At 37.5% G+C, this 21,737-nt stretch overlaps 1 protein-coding gene across 5 annotated transcripts in view; it reads left to right on the forward strand.

Annotated features, from left to right (window-relative positions):
* The window catches only part of LOC122813727, a 422,056-nt gene that overhangs the window by 12,923 nt on the left and 387,396 nt on the right, over positions 1 to 21,737 (forward strand). For all 5 annotated transcript variants that reach the window (XM_044086194.1, XM_044086197.1, XM_044086196.1 and 2 more), the window contains exon 2: positions 5,604 to 5,701. The gene's annotated coding sequence lies outside the window, so the exon portion shown is untranslated. The remainder of the gene's footprint in view (positions 1 to 5,603; positions 5,702 to 21,737) is intronic.

The following is a 21,737-nucleotide window of genomic DNA, read 5'->3' on the forward strand; positions in this document are numbered from 1 at the left end:
CTCTACTGAATTCTCCAATTGTAGGCCAATAGCTATACTCTCTCCACTTGCAAAGATTATGGAAAAATGTATTCATAGACAACTCATGCACCACCTAATCCAAAATCGCCTTATGGCAGACACTCAGCATGGCTTCCGTCCTCGTCACAGCACTACTTCAGCCCTCCTAGCCTTTACTAACACCATAAACAATAATCGCAACAATAATTATATATCCTCAGCCCTCTTTTTGGATCTTTCCAAGGCATTCGATATGGTTGATCACCAACTTTTAATCCACACCCTGCAAACATTCTGACTAGATACTGGAGCCCTCCAATGGTTTCAATCCTACCTGAATGGTTGACAGCAGGCTGTCCTCTGGCAGAACAAACTCTCTAACCTTCTACCTAACACCCTCGGAGTACCACAAGGCTCTATACTAGGGCCCTTGCTGTTCTCCATCTTCATTAACAACCTTTATACTGTCATCCCAAAAGTCAGCTGTATCCAATATGCTGATGACTCTACTCTGATTTGCTCAGCTACATCTCCAGTAGAGTTATGGTCAGCTACCCAGACCACCTTTAATACAATAGAAAACTGGCTTTCTGAACATCGTCTGATCCTAAATCCCAAAAAAACTAAAATGCTGTTATTTTCACCAACACGTAGGTCTACCGCTTTCACCTTTAACATAAAATCAAATGATGGCACAATAATCTCCCCTGACCCATCTACAAAACTATTAGGTGTCATCATAGACAATAATCTAAAATTTGACCTACATGTTAACCAAACTATCAAAACCATCAATAAAAAACCTGGGTCACTGTACAGAATAAAAGCCTTCCTAACCCCTCCAGCTAAAATTGCCATAGCTCGCAATCATCTTCTTTCAACCCTTCTGTATGCATCCCCTCTACTCTCGAATTTGAACAAGACTGTCCTTAACAAACTCTCAATTTGCTACAACCACATTGCCAGGTTTGCCACTGGGTTACCTTTCAGGACACATCATTGCATCAATCTAAATCAGCTTGGTTGGCTTGAACTACCTAGCCTAATCCAGTATAACCAACTGATTATGGCCTATAAAATCCTCTATAATCCGGACAATACTCCTGCACTTAAAAATATTATCACCCCCTATAACAATCCTAGACCGCTTCGATCCTCTAACAAACTACTAATTCAGACTAGCAAAATTAATAACACAGCCAGTGATTCTCTCTTTGCAAACTCTGTAAGTAGATCCTGGAACTCTCTTCCAGTTGATATTACCTTACTTTCCACCTTAGGTCAATTTAAAACTAGACTCAAACAACATTTGTCACTTAACTGGCTATGTCAATGTATCAAGCCTGGCTAACTTTCTCTAGAATGTGTAAAAATCTGTTAACCAGTTTACTGTGTAATTTAATTTAATCCTGACTTTGCTCAGGATTAACTGTAACCTGAGGAACTTGTTTAACTTGCTTACTTATGTAATCTCTGTAAATAGTCTGTTTGTAATATGTAATGCTGGTATTATGTAATGCTGTATCTGCTTACCCTTGGAGCTTTTCTCCCCGGGCCTCTGCTGAAAATGGACATGCATCCAGTCAAACTATCTCGGTCAACAAATGTAAAATAAAATAAATAAAAAAAACACTTAACATCATTAACCAATAAATCAATTAAAATCTAAAAGCTGCGCACACAGCCAACAACGCTATATTAAACAATATAAAAAATGTTTTATGGAATATAATTTTACAATTAAATGCATTACTAAAATGCTGCTTATAGTTCAAAATATTTGTTTTTAAAAGTGGAACTAAAGAGCAAGCTTCATTCAGACCACGATACACTGTTATGTTTAACCTGACTTTCCAAAGTAATTCTTTAAAATTCAGGTGCTACTCTATTATTTTTCTTTGAATATCAAGTCTAATAGAATCTATTACTGAAAACCAAACATCAAGGCCAGGGTTTTTACTGACCTCCCTAAATAATGCATTAGTTTGCTTGGCATTTTTAATATCTTGAAAATGCTCATACATACAATCTCTTAATCGTCTAGAAGCGTTTCCCACATAGAAGCAAGAACATTGAGTGCACTGAGCAACATAAACGACATAGGAAGAATTACAATTATAATATTTTTTAATTTTATATTTCCTATTACATACCACTGTGTTGTCCCTATTTGATACATGTAAGCATTGTTTGCATGTGCCACATTTTATAAGTACCTTCTCTAATGGAATGTTTTGCTTTAATTCTAATCCCACCTTCTAATAGCTGCTTGAAAGTTGCATCTTTCCTAAAGGTAATTTTTGTTTTTTTACCTAATATTGCTAGAACTTCTGGGTCTGATGAAATTATCCACCAATAGTTAAGAATTGTTTGTTTGTGTCTTTCGGCTTTGCCCGGTTAGGAGTCGCCACAGCGAAACTCCGGTCCGCTAATGATTAGTAGTGGATTTTTACGTACCGGGTTACCAGCCCCGATGCACAACCTTCAACGAAGGCACGCCCCATTCACGTATGCCTCCACACAGAAGACGCTCTAGCTGAGAATCAAACCGGACAACATTTTGCTATGAGGCGACAATGCTACCGCAGCACCACCACCGCATATAATTAAGAATAATATTAATAATATCAGGTGTGTCCAAACAATATGTGCAAATAAATTATCTGGTATCCCAATTTGAATTACTGATATTATTAAACGCAAAATATCCTGTCAAAATAGATGTGTTTGTTCCATTTTTTTCTTTTATTAACCACTTCAGAATATATTATAAACAAAAATTCACCTGGCTAACCCCTAACCAGAAACATTTTGCTGACCTTATCACACGCTATTAAAAATTGGAACATATCTGAAACCATTCTTGCAAGTCTAATATACCCGCCTTTAACTGCAGACTTATTTTGAAATTCTGGATGACCACTAGTAAAATGAAGATATGAATTGGAGAAGGTGGGTTTGCAAAAAATATGAGAGGTATACGAATTACTTATAATATCTTTAGTAATATGTAAGTCTAGAAATGTAATTTCTTCCTTGTCATAAGAGTGGGAAAATTTCAAAAATTATTCGGTATTATTTATATAAACCAAAACTTCCTCCACTTGCTGTAACACGCCTGTCCACATCAAAAAATGTCATCCAGGAATCTGGTATACATTGCCCAGTTGCCTACAAATGGGCCATTGAATACATATTTTTCTTCCCATTGGGCCATGATGAGATTAGCAAACAGAGGGGGCACAGACCCCCCCCCCCATTGCCACTCCTGTGGCTTACCTAAAAAACTGGCCTTCAAAAAACAAAAAATTGTTTTTCGAAACCAGATCCATAAGGATAACATTACATAAACATCACTTGCTCCTAGATGGACGTTAGAAACTAATTGTTCCTCAAACAAAGTTATTCCTTTTTCATGAGGTATAATAGAAAATAAATTATGGATATCAATAGTTACGAAAAATGCATTCTTATAAAACTGCATATCTCCCAATAATTTCAAAAAGTGCCATGAATCTTTACAAATTTGAGAAATTGAAGTAACCACATGCTTAAGCTTAATATCCAAAACTTTTGCAATAAAAAAATGTTTTGGATCTCTTGACATCAACAATGGGCCTTAAAGGTGGATTCTGAATATTTTTATTTAATTTTGGTATGCCAAAAATACTGGCAACCATTGGACGCTCATTGTACATGAAATCATATTCACATTTTGAAATACAATCTTCGATCAACCTTAGATATGCAATATGCACTTTGTTTTTAGATACAATTTCATATTCATCAGACATTAACAAGACATTAATTTTATTACTATAATCAGTGTAATTCATGACTACCAGTCTCCCCCCTTGTCCGGGTTTCATAACCCGAATATCTAAATCAGATGTAACTTCATGCAAAAGGTTGTATTCACTTTGATTCAGATTATCTGTTTTTTCAAAACACATATGGTGCTGTAACTTCCTAATATCATTCTCACAACATCTCTCATACATGTAACACAGCTTCAGTGGGGAGATTAAATGTACTAGAACGTTGTAAAATATTTTCATTCATAACTAATCTATTATTAGAATTCCGAAACCACAAAGCCAAATTTAGTTTCCTTACAAAAACTTTTAAGTCCAATATAGTCCTAGTGACATTAAAATGCCTAGCTGGGATGAACGTAAGACCTTTAGAAAGGTCAGCATGTGCATTAGTCAAGGATTTACTTGAAAAATTGAAAATACAAAAATCATCAACAGTATTGCGTACCAAAGTACCTTGGTCATCGTCCAAAATGTTCACTGGAGTTATCATTAACATGAATAGGCTCTATTGGGCCTTGCTGCTTGAGCTGAGTAATCCATTTGATAAGTCCTCTGATTATTTTTATTCTTTCTGAGCATCTTACTCCTTCCCCCTCTAAAGGGGCTCCGCTGTTGGACCGCTCAACACTGATGTTGCTACAACCATTGGATTCCTCTGCTTCACAGTGATTGGGGGGAACGTCCTTTGCTGAACAACCCTGGTGGTTTAGGGTATGCCTTGCCACATAGTTACCCCCACAGGCTTTCTTGCCCACCTAGAGGGAGGTCTGCACAAGGAGCCTTAGTAGAAGAGAATGATACCTTCACGCTTCTAAAATTACAGTCTCGCTCTGTCTTAACTTTTCAAGTATTTGCTGCAATGACGAATGCATCTTATAACTGCTAAGTTAATATTTCCATGTTTTTCTGCTACTCAGCAAAATGTTCATAAATAAATTTTGCAGACAGACTCATGGCAGTTAAATAACATTTTACAAGGGCTTCTATTGCTGGTTTGTATTCAGTTTTGATGGAAACTAAACCATGGGAAAAATTGTAATGCCTATGTCTTCATAAATATTTGTCTTCAGTAAATTTAGAATATTGATACAGTATGGTATGTGTTCAGCAGTTATTTAAGTATAGCCTTCTCCTTTCTTGAAGGTTGCCATCTGAAAATATGTTCTGTCAGAAAATCTCCCTTATATTTAGTGGTTTCCACAACTTTTTAGTAAGTGGATATGCTAGGTACAAGTTCCCTTACATCCTGTTTACCCAAACTTTTTTATTCCAATTTCAGAGTTTCACCCTCTAGGATATAAACCCAGGCTTTGTCTCCCGAGTGGTAAAAGATCTTGTCCTTTCTGTAAATGATCAGGCTTTAGGGGGGGTTGTGGAAGAACAGGGAGATTCTACCCCTCCCATTAAGTAGTGTGTCACTTCAAGTTGGCTTCATGTACTACCACTATGCAGTATACATCTTTCACAAACACTATACAGTAAGTTTTGGATTTTGGCTGATGTGCATTTGGACTACACCATTCCAGTTAAATGCTTGTGGTTCTACATATGTTTACTCTGCAAAGCTAAAGGTCAGACTAAACTTAAGGAAAGGGTAACTAAGGGGGTGCAGAACCTGCAGCAGAAGTTAGTGAATGATCACATGAAAGCAAAGGGAAGTGAAAGTACTGTCATGTTAAGATATTGTTTTCAATTATTAGGTGGTAGGATGCCAGAAGTGGCAAAAATTCCTAAGAGATCACCTTTAACTACATTTTTTTCTGTGTTTTTGTTCCCCATGTTCAGTACTTTGGATTAACAAGCTGTACAGGAAGTGAGTTCATCTACAGTCTGGGAAATGTGTGACTGACTTTTTGGGAGAACTTTTACAGTGGAGAAATTAAGTAAGTTAACTTGCTTTATTTTTTGTTTAATATTATACAGTTGGAAGATTTTACTATGCAGGCTAGGCAGTAGTGAAAATTTGTAAAAGTGCTGAAGATTTATTTTTAAAGAAAGCATGTGTTATCAGTACATTTCTCAGAGTGGGAGCCATGAGGAGTTATGTGTGCAGCACTTCTTTGATAAATTACATTTCTTAAAAATAAAACAAAAGACTTTCCCACAAATATAAAGTGAAGCTTATTTTTAAAGGAACTAGTGTTGCTAAACCAGTTATTTGCACTTTTTCCTCACTGCTCTGCATGAAGGGAGTATTTTGTATGTCACATTTAAGGTAAAATTGATATTTAATAGTTTCTCTTTTTATACACAAGTGTGTGAAAAGAATAATAGTAGTGCATGCTAATTAACATTGGATGTGTTGGTCTGTTAGAATTTCTTTCTCCAGGTATTTTTCTTCTTCGGATTTGCTCTGTTCCTTGTTTGCATCATTTCTATATACATTTATTGGCACCATATGGGGCACAAGTATTACTTGTTAACCAAGTTAGTGGACAGAAGCCATCAACCCTTTTAACTGTAACCAGAGCAAGGGTGAATATAGGATATGGGCAGTTTAGTATAACCTAACTAGCATGTTTTGGGCAGGTAGGAGGAAACCCATCATGCTGTGCCTATCCTTGAACATGAGACACAGTTATATTTTCTAGTTGCAGGACATTTACATGTATCTCTTAGTCTGTACACATCACCATATACTGCATTATTATGTCTTTGATTATTTTTTGTAATGTTCTGTTGCAAGGAGCTTCAAGATTGGTTTCAGCATTGCTGTGTTGGATACATATGCAGTAAAACATGACTGTGTGTGCTTGGTACAAATACAACACACCCAGAGGTGCAGTAATGCATAGTTCTATGTCAAAGTATATCCAGTTATACAAAAGGTATAATACTGAATTGTTAGAGAGTGAGGTGTATGTAAAGCAGGGCACGCCAAGGATTACAATGTAACAGCGAGGTGTGTATAAAGCAGGGCATGCCAAGGATTGCAGTGCAACAGTGAGGTGTGTGTAAAGCAGGGCACGCTAAAGATTACAGTGTAACAGTGAGGTGTATGTAAAGCAGGGCATGCCAAGGATTACAGTGTAACAGTGAGGTGTGTATAAAGCAGGGCATGCCAAGCATTGCAGTGCAACAGTGAGGTGTGTGTAAAGCAGTGCACACCAAGGATTACAGTGTAACAGTGAGGTGTGTGTAAAGCAGGGCATGCCAAGGATTACAGTGTAACAGTGAGGTGTGTATAACGCAGGGCAGGCTAACGATTACAGTGTAACAATAACATGTATAAAGCAGGGCACGACAAGGATTACAGTGTAGCAGTGAGGTGTGTGTAAAGCAGGGCATGCCAAGGATTACAGTGTAACAATGAGGTGTATATAAAGTAGGGCATGCCAAGGATTACAGTATAACAGTGATGTGTGTATAAAGCAGAGCATGCCAAGGATTACAGTGTAACAGTGAGGTGTGTATAAAGTGGGGCACACCAAGGATTACAGTGTAACAGTGAGGTGTGTATGAGGATTACAGTATAACACTGAGGTTTGCATAAAGCAGGGCATGCCAAGGATTACAGTGTAACAGTGAGGTGTGTATATAGCACGGCATGCCAATGATTGCAGTGTAACAGTGAGGTGTTTATAAAGCAGGGCACACCACGTATTACAGTGTAACAGTGAGGTGTGTATAAAGCAGGGCAGGTTAAGGATTACAGTATGACATTGAGGTGTATATAAAGCAGGGTATGCCAAGGATTGCAGTGTAACAGTGAGGTGTGTGTGTATATAGCAGGGCATGCCAATGATTGCAGTGTAACAGTGAGGTGTGTATAAAGCAGGGCACGCCACAAATTACAGTGTAACAGTGAGGTGTGTATAAAGCAGGGCAGGTTAAGGATTACAGTATGACATTGAGGTGTGTATAAAGCAGGGTATGCCAAGGATTGCAGTGTAACAGTGAAGTGTGTGTATAAAGCAGACATGTGAAGGATTACAGTGCAACAGTGAGGTGTGTATAAAGCAGGGCAGGTTAAGGATTACAGTATAACATTGAGGTGTGTATAAAGATTACAGTATAACATTGAGGTTTGCATAAAGCAGGGCATGCCAAGGATTACAGTGTAACAGTGAGGTGTGTATAAAGCAGGGCATGCCAAGGATTACAGTGTAACAGTGAGGTGTGTGCATAAAGCAGACATGCAAAGGATTACAGTGCAACAGTGAGGTGTGTATAAAGCCGGGCAGGTTAAGGATTACAGTATGACATTGAGGTGTGTATAAAGCAGGGCATGCCAAGGATTACAGTGTAACAGTGAGGTGTGTGTATAAAGCAGACATGCGAAGGATTACAGTGCAACAGTGAGGTGTGTATAAAGCAGGGCAGGTTAAGGATTACAGTATAACATTGAGGTGTGTATAAAGATTACAGTATAAGATTGAGGTTTGCATAAAGCAGTGCATGCCAAGGATTACAGTGTAATAGTGACGTGTGTATTAAGCAGGGCTTGCCAAGGATTACAGTGTAACAGTGAGGTGTGTGTGTATAAAGCAGACATGCAAAGGATTACAGTGCAACAGTGAGGTGTGTATAAAGCAGGGCATGCCAAGGATTGCGGTGTAACAGTGAGGTGTGTTTAAAACAGGGCATGCCAAGGATTAGAGTGCAACAGTGAGGTGTGTATAAAGCAGGGCATGCCAAGGATTGCGGTGTAACAGTGAGGTGTGTATAAAACAGGGCATGCCAAGGATTACAGTGTAACAGTGAGGTGTGTATAAAGCAGGGCATGCCAAGGATTGCAGTGTAACAGTGAGGTGTGTATAAAGCAGGGCATGCCAAGGATTACAGTGCAACAGTGAGGTGTGTATAAAGCAGGGCATGCCAAGGATTGCGGTGTAACAGTGAGGTGTGTATAAAGCAGGGCACACCAAAGATTACAGTGTAACAGTGAGGTGTGTGTAAAGCAGAGCACTGCAAGGATTACAGTGTTTTGCTGTATGCATCATAGAAATTCATGGCTGGAGGAATTCCCACAAGTCATATGAAGTGTTTATCATTACAGACCTAACTTAATTTGTTACATGGTAAATACGAAGGAAAAAAAAGAGATGCTCCCTGGTAATTAACTTCTTGGGAATAACATAATAAATATTCAACAGTAACCAAAAATCCCAGCTGAAACACAGCAGGATTTCACTTCTGTGTTTCTGCTAGGATTTTTTTGGTGACTTTTCATTACTGTCACCATTTTTGCATTCTCAAATTATGCTCATAAATTCTTCTCTGCAGTCACCTTTCTGCCTTGCCAGTTTAAAATGCATTGCATTTTGAACACACACAAAACCACACCAGAAGTGTTGTAATTATAGTTGCCAGGGCAGACAATAACCCTGGGATAAGCAGGCCTGTTCATGCTATTTTTTTCCAATTCTAGCATCTTTTGCCATTTTACTTTAGTCACTTTTGAGTCATAAATAAAACATTTCATATATGTTTCCCTCTCTCTTATGTCCAAAGGCTATAATTCTGTTGTCCTCCTGTATACCCCTTGCCTTCTTACATCTCTTTCCACTTATGGTTACACTCTCCATTCTGTATAATAACTTTCAAAGTCTGAAATGCCCAACCCTCCTTAACTCTCTGGTAAAACTATTGTTTCCCATTGCATCCTGGTCCTTATATTCTCCATCACAAGGTCTCTTATTTATTAATCTGCTTCAAATATTTATTTTCCGGTCTTATGAAATACACTTGGCTTACATACAATATTAAGGGCACCCGGAACATTCTTATTGCCTGAGCTAGGTCTTTGTCATTTCATTGAATCCCAAATGGTCGAACCTATTTTAGAGAAAACACATTTTATGAACAAAAAAAAAAAAAAACACCATACACAGTGAATAAGTGCTGTAGCACATACACAGCCATCTAGAGATCTGGGAGTACCACATGGCAATAGCTGTCACAATTCACACATTCTGTGCTAGACTCACTACCCCAGTAACTCTTATGATAAGAAATGACACCATCCTATACATTCTATAGACTTCAGCACTTTTGTGTGAAATGAATTTTCTATCAAATGGTTTCAACCATTTGGGGTTCAGTGAATTGAACATTCAGTGAAGTGACTCACTCAATGTACTTTTTTCCATAAACATAATTTTCTATTTTTTAACTTTAATTATTTTACATTTTCTAATGTCCTGCTTTTCTGTTGCTGCTTGGCCCGCATCCATTCCTAATCTTATTGCCAGATATTTCACCACAGAAAGGGGTAGTCTTGAAGAACTTTGTATATTGGGGCATAGCTGAGGACTGTAGCCTTCAGTGTGTTCTCGTTGACCTTATCCCCTGTTATCTTCCTCTATTATGCCAGAATATCATATACTTTAGAGACATCCCTCAGTGGGGCAGTCATATGTAAGATCACATTGTCTGCAAATAATGCTGTATATTCCTGCTGTCTGTACCATGTATATGCCTGTATGATGGATTTTTGTATTTTTATCACTAAAGGTTCAATATACAGTGTGGATCGAAGCAGGGAGAAGGGACTCCCCTGTCGAGTGCCTCGGTTAACTCGACCTTGCCTGATAATCTGACTGCCATGTTCACATTTGCTTCTGTCTCATTGTATATTCTCATTACTAGTCTTACTATTGGGTATGGAAAACTGAAGGCCTGCAGTGCTTTACCATAAAACCTACAACTTGACCCTGCTGAAGGTTTTTTAGCATCCAGTCCTATTAACATTAAAACATCTTCTTTTCCTTACACTTATTGTATCAGTATTGTGTTATTTATATTATCTAATGTTTGTCTTCCTTCTATAAACCCATGTTGGTAGTGACCCATTTATTTCAGGTAAACATTCTGATAATCGTTTAGACAGAATAGTCATAAAGGCCTTATAGTCATGATTTAACACTGGAATTGATTTTTAGGAACTTGGGTCAGCTGTGTCTTCATTTGCTTTCTGTGTGACTGCTGTTGCTGATTTTGTCCAAGACTTTGGTGTGCCTCTATCCCCAAGTTGTTTCATTAAGTAGTTTGTACTAAATATTTATTATCATTCCCTTACCTAATTTATAGATTTCTGCTGGGATTCCATCCACGCCAGACAGTTTCCCTGTACTGCTTTAGAGCCATCTTAATTTCCTCCTTTATTTTCTGCTGCAAGTATACTTTTATTTGTCCACTTACTATTGGGATGTCTATTCCTGTCAAAAAAGTATCTATCTGGTCTTCAGTATCTGGGTTGCTCCACTCCCCTCTGTTTTTATATAATAACTTCTCAGTTCCTCGAGTATCCTATCTGGTTCTGTCTGTAATCCTCGCTTTTTATGTGTTTCAGTTTCATTATGTTTCTCTATCTTATGTTGCCTCATTTCTGTCATATTTTTGTTTAATGACAAAAATATGTTTGCACCAGTGCTGTATATCTTCTGTTTTGCCTTTTGACCTTCTTCAATTACGCCTGCTCTGCCATACTGCCTAGCTCCCTCTGGTCCTTAACTTTATTTAGACCGCTGTATATATTTCTTACTGCTTTTATCCTATTCTTCCTTTACTTGTTTATGCACTAAGCACTGAAACTTAATGTTCAAGTTTTTCCTTTTCGATGATATGTTCCTTTCACTAGCCCCCACTTGTGTAAGTAATTATTGTAATATTATCCCTACCCATTCACTGAACTGACTTCTAATTATGTGTACAGGGAGTTGCCAGTTCCTTGCTGTAGTCCCTTTTTATCTCCTTTGTAGAGTTATTGTTGATGGGATATCGTCCTGTGAAATTACTTGGTGCATTTCACAATCATCAATTAGATTACTGTGTTCCACTAAAATATATAGCCAGTCTTACCTTGGACCAGCTACTATACTGCTGTGAAAGTAAATTCCTGCCTCCCTTCATTTTCCTTTATACCATCTCTCAACCCAAATACCTTCAGATATTTTTCTAGGTAAACAGACTCCCTTTATTTTCAATATCTCCTTGATCCCTGTTACATTTTACATTCTGATCCCCACCCATTATTTATATTTCTTGCTTCTGAGCTACTGCTTCCCCTTAAAATTGTGTTTAATTGTAATGCATTAATCCTTGGAGGGATGTATACATTTGCTGCTGCTGGTCTCTTACCATAACAGTGCCTTCTCTAAAGCAGTTGTCTTCCCTTGGCATTTGCTAGCTCTTTTTCTATTTTAATATCATCCCCCCTTTTGTCACTACTCTTGTCTTTCTAGTTGTGTGCTATAGCCTTCTGTTTCATTGTTCTTTGTCAGATCTCTGTGTTCATTCATATTTAACAGTGACTTGTACAACAAAATCATTAGCCTTTCATCCTGCTATGTCAGGCCATTTACATTCCATGACAAAACTGATAGTCTAGTCATGTTTTAATTTTTCCTATTCTCTGCTTTGCTCTCCTTAACTTGTCATCCCTAAATCTTCCATTCCCTATTCATTTTTATTTTCAGTGGTGTTTTCTCTAAAGTACTTTTGAGCCCTGCACTCTTCCATTCTTATTCAACTGCTGCATTTTTGTAACACCTAAAACCTTACCCTTCACCCCCACCTTAACTTCAAATGTGTAACTTTAACTAAAACCTCTACAATTGTATGCACATGTATCCCTCATATGCCTTTCATTTTTGGAGTAAACACTCCTCCTGGCAGTGTCTGCCATGCAGCTTGCTCCCTATGTCCCGCTACTTATATTTAAAACTGTTCTCACCTACAGTCAGGTAATTCAAGTGTTGATGTATCAAAATTTCTTCATTATGTCCGCCAGTCTTTTGATTCCGTTAATTTTAATTTCCTATGTTTGTCATGTGTGTCTCAGTCCCTTGTTACTTTACTTTTCACTTGTGCTGGTACTATTTTTTTATGACTTTAATGCTCTTCTTCTTCCTGCTCTAGTCTGACTCCCAACTCTCCCTTAAGGACCATCTCGATTCCTTCTTAACTTTTGTAGGTCATCCTCTCTTGCTGTCTAGATGTGTGTGGGGATGCCCGGTTCCCTCACCCATGTCGTAGCTGCCACAACCAATCAAATAAATCCCTTTTTCCACAGTTTCCTACCCTACCTTCACTCTTCCCTGTTTTCATTTATGTTAAATATTGCAGACCCTGCCAAGAGGAGTGTTTACTCCAAAAATGAAAGGCATGTGAGGGATACATGTGCATGCAATTATAGAGGTTTTAGTTAAAGTTACACATTTGAAGTTAAGGTGGGGGTGAAGGCTAAGGTTTTAGGTGTCACAAAAATGCAGCAGTTGAATAATTGCCAACCTAACACTACTAAATGAAACTGTATCTCAAACCAACATGGATCATGCGCCACTGATATAATTTAGTTTTTTACTCAACAATGGTTGGAAGCTTTGGATTTAAATTTCTCTTTTGACGTAGTGTTTTAGACCAGGTTAAGGCATTTCATACACTACAGATGCATGGAGTGGACCTTTGGCATAAAGATAGAGAGTCTACAGCTGCGATTAAATACAGAGTGTTATGATAGGATCTTGGATCATAACCAGCATATTATGCGCTGAAGACATGGATACCAAGAAATTCCCCTTAAGACCAAAGTTCAAGAGATGAATCTTGGCATTCATATCAGGACTATACAGTAATGGTTATGATCGGAAACCCCATCATAATTCCTTGTAGTGCATGCATCCTAATCTGTCCATATACTACCAGTTATAGAAAAAAGTTAACAGGCTTTTGTTAAAAATCTCTAACTACTGTTAAGATTGGTTTTCATTGCTAAGGATGTCCTTAACAAAATTATATTTTTTACCAGTTTTGCATGTAGTCTTAGAGGTCCGTGCACTATAAAGTTATTCTGCTGCCTTTTTCGCATGTAATGGAGAAACACTGGGATTGTTATTGGGCTTTTTTATGGCATCTGTCCCTAATGCTAGAACAGTGTGGATGTATGGAAAAGTTTGCTGATGGTTCCAGGGGGAGCGGTGCTGGAATGTTTATGTCAAGAGTATTTTCAGTTTGGACTGCAACATTTCATGGATGAACTTTGTAAGTGAGTGATAGAAATTGTATTTCATTAAATAGTAAAAAAAAAAAAAAAAAAAAAAAACGCAATATAATGCATCTGAGATATTCTAACATAAACTATTCATATGCTATTAATAATGCGTTATTATAGCAGTAACCCACGCCTGGGTGTGGGTAATGCTGGATTTATCCACGGTTGGTGTGGTTTGGTCACGAGGGCAAAGCATTACCCACACCCAGAAGTGGGTTATTGCTATTATACAATGGCATTATTTAAGAAAAAAAATAATTGCTTTTGTTAAATAATGGCATTGTATAATGCATCCTTGCTGCCCTTCTGCAGCTGTCTGGTATTCTGCGGCAGTTCTGATGTACTGCACATGTGTATACTTAGTACATCAGAGCTGTGGGCAAAAGCAACGGAGAAATCAAGATCTCTGTTGCTTTTTACAACCTGTCTCACTATGTTAAACGAAAAAAAAAAAAAAAAAGAGTTATACTAATGGAAAATGTCCGGGCGACCAGACTTTTTTCCATTACTATATCTCTGATTTACAATGTGCACGCTGACCAATCAGCGTGCACGTTTTGGAATATTAATGGGGGGTTGTTGTATAATGTTATTTTGTATCCGGTTTAAGAATGTAGGCATGATTGCTGATTATCAGCTAAGTTTTAGGGGTGGCTAATTTGGAGATATAAAAGTTATTTTAATGATGAGTTACATATAGCAACTGTCTCTCTCTCTCTGTGTAGATGTATGTTTGATTGAGAATGTAATGCAAGAAGATCTAATAAGTTGAATAAGGTCATCTAATTTACTGAAGTAATATAAAACTGGGTCAAATATTTTTTTGATGTGGTTTCTGGGCCATCAAAATCTGGAAATGTGCTCCTGCATGACCTCTTTTGGGGCCCTGAACTCAGAAGTAGCATAATATATAATTAGTTATATGATTTGTATTTAAAATATTTGTTGCCTGTGTGCCTTTGGGAACAGGTTGTGGTTGAAAGTGGTCTTCACTATAAGTAATTAACTGTTTGCCTTTGAAACAGGTCCTTGGACCAGTAGAGTTACCCAGCTAACAGAGAGCATTACCCAGCTAACAGAGAAATTATTTTATTTACTTATTTAATGTTTGTTAAACAGTTGAGTGTACTAATCAAAAGTGGGCACTTTGAGACACCACTAAGACATACAGTAGAATTGTTAAAATAATATAAATCAGTTATACAAAGCAAATAGTATGTGCAGAGCAGTCAGCCTGCACCTCAAACAGAGAACTGGAGGAATTTAACATTCTCACTTACAATAGACACACACATGCAAATACTGCCAAGAAACTGTGAGTTCCAAAACACCAAATCCATTAGTCTTACTGAGCTCTTTCCCCATGAATTTGTCCCAGGTTCAATCAAAAGCTTCTAAAAAGGTGCATTCTTCTTGGCGTGCATAGGCACTATATTTCAGACAGAAATTACCTTTTCCCACAGATGTGCTTGTCTACTGTGATCTTCTTTGATATTTTGTTTAGAGATACTGAAACTGTACAGATGTTTAGTTAGGCTCAGGCAACTGAAAAATGCCTCAAAGAGAAATTATGGATGATAGGACAAGGAATAGAGAATGGCTTAATACTCTGACGTTGAATTTGAGGACAGCACAGTACGTTCCAAAAGAATGCATTAATTATATGACTAATGCAAGTGATATAGAATTTTCTAAAATAGTCAGTACTACCCCCCCCCCCCTCAAATAAAAACATCATTGCACTGCATGGGCTGTGGAATAAAGTCAATTTTCAGTACATTCTTTTACTCTGCTAGTATCATGGAGTCATGTTTGCCAAATTAGTGTTTTGCTGTAATTTAACAAATCTGGAGATGAATGCAATGTCAGAAAATTTCAGAAAAAACATGACACACGGCAACTGTTTCTCAGAAAGAAATAGTTACGCAAACCTAAGCAGTTACAGTAATATTGTGTTGTAGATATAGTAAGGGGTAAATCAATTGTTACTAGTAATAAATCAAACTAATCAAGCAGTTTCTGCTGCTAGCGCCCTGAAAATAATAATGAAATTATTTAAATAAATAAAATAAAATAAAATAAAGAAATAAATCTGGCAGGCAGAGGTGAAGAGATTTATATTGCAAATCCCTTACTTTTCATTATGAGCTGTCAATTGCATTGGATTCTGCAAGGGTCTCTTCAGTACAGTGACAGTTTTAACACCTGTGCAGTAGTGTGGGGGGAGGGGACAGTCAACAAAGGCCTGCAGTTTAGTTACTTTTCTGGCTGTAGCTGGATAACATCTAAGTAAAGTGTAAAACAAACTCTGAGCCAAACATAAATAAGAATGATTAGAGACAGTAAAGAAGCAATATAGCCACAGTGGTACAGCGGTAGCAGTTGCCTCACAGTAAGAGGTTCTCCTGTTCGATTAACAGCTGGAGTGCCTTCTGTGAGGAGTCTGCATGTCCTCCCCACGGTCGAGTGGCCTCCGAAAGACATGCGTGAATGGGCGTGTCTTCACTGAAGGTTGGGCGTCAGGCTGGCAACTCGGCACCATACAATTCTACTGCCAGTCATTAGCGGACCGGAGTTCCGATGTAGCGACCCCTAACTGGGAAAAGCCGTAAAGACAAGCATAGAGACAGTAAGGAAGCCGTCCTTTTACAGAAGGTGTAGAAAATGACAGTGACTCTCACAAATCCCATTATATGTCAGTGGCATGGGAATTCCCAGTTACTTCATTATGTCTGGCATGAGTCATACAAAGCAGACTTGAAATGCGTTATGGGAAAGAGAAGGATTTGAGGAAGAACAAGATCACATCGATACATCAAACCCCATTGGTAGCCATGTTGTGTTAAGCAGGCTAAAATTACAAATTAAGTATTAGAATGATTTTGAGATGTTAAAATACGTCAGGAAACGGAGTGGAAAAAAAAAGATTTGTTTTAGTTCTAGGGTAGAGTTTTTCTTTAAAGTCAAGCTTGTCATTTGAACTGACTTTTCCTGTGCAGCTTTCTGTTTTGCCAGTGTTCAATTTTGATTTAGTGATTCTCCTTTGCATTTTTGTTTTGGTTTAACTTCTAGTAGAGTGTTTATCAGTAGATTCAATAGTACAAATTCTCAGTTATGTTTAATAGTATTTGTTTCAATATGCAGGTAGTTTTGTAAAATATTTTTATTATATTTTATAGGAAAATGTCAACATTTTAACATAACTGAACAGATGTTGATGCATGTAACTAGTGTGAGGAACAGTCGTCGTGGTCTTATTTTACTGTCTTGATGCTTCACACCACACACACACACTAATATATATATATATATATATATATATATATATATATATATATATATAGTTTACTGTAAAAACGTTGAGCGTGTATTGTATGTAGTCAATATGAACAAAAGTTAAGATATATAAGAAATAGTTTTGTGTTAAAAATATCGAAGTAACAAAGTACGAATGTAAAGGTGCGTTCACCTTTAAGAACACTTTGATATAAATGTGATGATGTCACCGATTTGGGCATCTGTGAGGGAAATTCTGCGGTTTGCCTGTAACTCGACTATTTAGTTATATATGGTCCAAACATTATAGTGGATTCTATTTATGAACATTTAAAGGTTATAACTATATATGTAGTAAGTAGACAGCATATTATGTGTACATGTAAATACTTCCCTGATATTTATTATACAGTGTTATTAAACATGCATTATTCTTAGGTTTTGGTATAAAAAGAAGTCGCACTGAGACCAGTGAGTGTGTGCCTGGTACAATTGGTAACTGCTATCAAACAATCCTAACAAAGAAAGGCAAGACAATACTGTTGGCTGATTGATATAAGTACTACCTTGAGAAGAGTACTGATACAAGTACTACCTTGAGAAGAGTACTGATGTACGTAATTACTGGTGTTGTATAAAAAACATAAATATAAATGGTGCTGCATTACTGCAACTTTAATAGATGGTGTAAAGTTAGTAAAGCGTAGTGAGCATTTTCATGGCACTGGTGGTTTAAAGTGTGAAGGATGTAAGGTTTGTACCACTATTAAATGTTGAGCTGAAAGCACTTTGGAGGATCCATGCAAAATCGTATCCGAGGTTTTAGCTGGTACGTCGACACAAGTAGTTAATAGTTTGTCTAGCACAGATGCCTTAAAATAGTTCGAGTAAGATTTAAAGGTAAAAATGCACTTGTGAGAGACGTACACACTGTAACTGTCATACGCCCAGAAATGTTACCTATTAAAAATGGAACTTTCATTATACATCATAGTAGTTCTGGCACAAGTTCTCCCACATGCTGTAATATTGACCAGGCAAATGGAAATCATGAGTGCATCTGATTTTATAATTGTTGACGGGAAATTCCCGATGAGTAGCAGTGAATGTAAACAAGTTTACACAGTGCATAGTTTACAAGGTGGGACAGACGGTAAAATCATACCTGTAGTGTATGGTGTATTGAATTCTAACAGAATATAATTATGACTATTTTTAGACCTCTGTCATACATCTCTCTGCACAGTTTTCATATACATTGCAACCTAAAATGGTGTTGTGTGACTTCAAAAAGGGTGCAGGCAACAGCGAAGGGATGTTGGTTTCACCTATGCCAAATCATTTGGTGACATATACAAAAATTACATCTTGCTGGCCAGTTTGGTACTGACGTTCATTTTGCAATGTTATCTAAGCAAATGTGGAATAAAATAAATAAATAAAAATAAATTCCCGATAAGTAGTAATGAATGTAAACACAGTGCATTGTTTTTTACAAGGTGGGACAGATGGTAAAATCATACCTGTAAAGTATCACCTGTAAAGTATTAAAAAAAAAAGCCTCATCGTACTTAATGTGCTTATAGTTTTCCACTGCTTGCCTCTCTGGTTTGGCTGGTTTCTTTGCATTGCACCTGGTTCACACCCTTTTTGATGCCCCCACCCCCAATACTAAGTCTATATTAGATTCCTGCTGTTTTAGGGAGCCATCTTTAAATTACTAGTCTCCCATCAGGACACAAGTGCTCATCAGCAGTTGTATTCTGCTCACTGGTAAGCCATTAGACCTCCGGAATTTCTTAGCATTGTTTTTAGCTAATTATTTGGATGTATACAACTGGCATTCATGTTTCTGATTCTTGACTACTGCCCTGCTTATTTGTTTATTTCACTGGTTTGGTTCTGCCATTCAGCAACAGTGTTTTACTGGCATTACCACTGCAGCTATGTTGTCTCTATGCAACTATGCTGTACTAAAACTGCTGTTATAAATGTAACTAATATCTAATTGAGTTGGTGATGATGTTAGAAACAGCATTTACTAATTTAGTTAAGCTAGACAAGTAATACTCTACACTGTTTTATGCCTGTTTAAACCACAAATATATCTGTATGCAGTTTGAAATGTCTTCTTAAAAATAATGGTTAGACTGTGGGATATCTGATATTTAAACTAAAACGCCAGTACTACACTCTACTTTGTCTGTTTTAAGTTTAAAATATGTGGTCACATTTTATCTAGTCTAATACAGAAAAATAAGCTAGTGACTTTGAATTGGCTGATTTATTTTAGAAAGTGACACTATTTCATACTATTTCGACTCTGTTACTACTTAAATACATGGTTGCATTTAATAATGCTACCATTGTGCTTTGAAATGTGTTAACTACTGGGCTGCTCTGATTGTGTTATGGCCACTTTCTATGATTTTTGCTGCTCTGCTGTATAGAAAATAAATGTTCGTAACAGTGCTATATTCTGCCTGAAGAACCCTCTACTTAGCACATATACTAACTTGTGTATCTATCATTAGTTTCAGGTTCTATCCCGCTCTATCTGCTAGATCCCTGAAAAGCTTGAACGCTAGAAGGACTCCTCCCCTGATGAAACCTAACTGGAAACTTTCCTGCATTGTCCTTCGACTCTGAAAAGATCTGCCAAGGTTAATATTACTTTATCCCGCCTGTATGTACTATATTGTTTAGCCATCCTGGGTCTACAGCACTACCAGTAATCCCTCAAAGCCCCACAATCAACCCTAAAATACTAAACTGGGTTACTCCTATGTCTATGATTTCCTAGTGAACATATCTAGGTTTCTAAGCAGCCCTAAAAACTACAAAAATAGCAGAAAATTGGCAGAGGAAAGCTTAATGTGCGAAAAGGCTGCATAAAGTGATTACTAACAGTATACTACGTATAAATTGTACACTGAAGGCAAAAACAAGAGTAAGAAAGTATTTTTAAAAAAAGAAGAAAAGCCTCATTGTAATCTACGTGCTTATACAGGTCCTACAGTTCTCATGGTCAGGCTAAGCCCCGCTGCGCTTGGGCTCGCTTTGCACCCTGCCCCCAAATCCAACCCGCCCCTACTAGTCCTAAATTTATAGCTCTAAAACTACTCTCCCTCCTTTTAGAACTAATCAGCAACTCTCCAGGCATTATCATGACCCTCCCTACCTACCTATCTTAATTATCCCTCTAATCAATTTGAGCAAAAATCAAAGCTAATATCTAGACCATGAAACCTTTCAAATTAATGCTATTATACTGCCTACTACCCTTGATGATAATTCCATATCTTCTCACCACCTACGAAAATCTGCCCTACCTAGGCTACCACTACTCAAGAAGCCAAACCATCACTCCAATAATACAAATTTAAATTAGACCACTTAATAATCCCCCATACAACTAACTCCTTAGATACAAAATACCACCAACTCATTAGATCCAGATATCAACCCCAAAACCAAGAATTACCTAAGAATAATATTTAAATTCCTTTAGCTCACAGTTAGACTACATGGCAACCTCACAAGGGATGGGGACATTCATCCAAACCCTGGCCCAACCTTACTAGTCGATCCTAGCCCCAATTCTACTATTCCCACTAACTTACGAACTTTAAATAGACCTTCAAACTCACTCCTGGTCAGTCACCTAATTATTAGAAGCTTAAATAATAAGGTCCACCACCTGCACTCTTAGATACATATTCTGGCTAAAATCATCAACAACAGAAACCTGGCTAAAATCATCAACAACAGATAATGAAGTTTTACCCCCAGGTTATAACATACTAAAGTTAGACTGTAACACTAGGAAGGGAGGAGGGGTAGCTGTACTATACAAAACTACTCTAGATGTGACCTCTGATTCCACACAACCACCCTGTGTTGATAATGCTGAAATTCTCATTACCAAGCTTCAGAGTAATAAAAACAAAAGTATTAACATAGCCTGTGTCTACATTCCCCCAGGTAAGAACGTAAACACCCTAGAAGATATCCTCTCTTGGTTGTCTAGTAACTACCCTCAAGAAACCTTTGTTCTAGAAGACTTCAACATCGACTGGAATATTTGTTCCTCAGAATCTCCGACATCCATGTAAAGCTACATGGATTTTCCCAGATCATATCCCCCCTTACTAGGATCAGTAAACCTAACAACAAAGATAGTATCCTAGATTGGATACTCATTAATATAGCCATCCCCACATGTATAGGGCCGGTACCTGACCTGAAGACATAAGTGACCATTTTCTTACCTGTATAATCAGGCATAAGACTGACATCCCCCACCAACCTACAACAAAAACTTTAACCCCGCTAATTTCCAAAATGAACTCAAAGCATGTAATTGGGCAGTCCTAAAACATGTACCACTTGAAGAAGCCGTATTATATTTCAACACCAAATTCCTAGCCATCCTTGATACCCATGCACCTGCATGTTCTATAAGCACTAAAGTAAAAGTTGCTCCATGTCTTTCAAAAGAAACCAGACAAATGATCTTACTTAGAAACAAAGCTTGGACCACTTGGCGTACCACAAAATCCCCCTTATATCAACTTAGAGTTAGACAACTAAGGAACAGCACTAAAAAATTTACCACCCTAGATAAAAAATAACTTACTGCCATTTAC

This window comes from Protopterus annectens, chromosome 10.part0 (assembly GCF_019279795.1).
Source record: "Protopterus annectens isolate FY-2018-M chromosome 10.part0, PAN1.0, whole genome shotgun sequence".
NCBI lineage: Eukaryota > Metazoa > Chordata > Ceratodontiformes > Protopteridae > Protopterus > Protopterus annectens.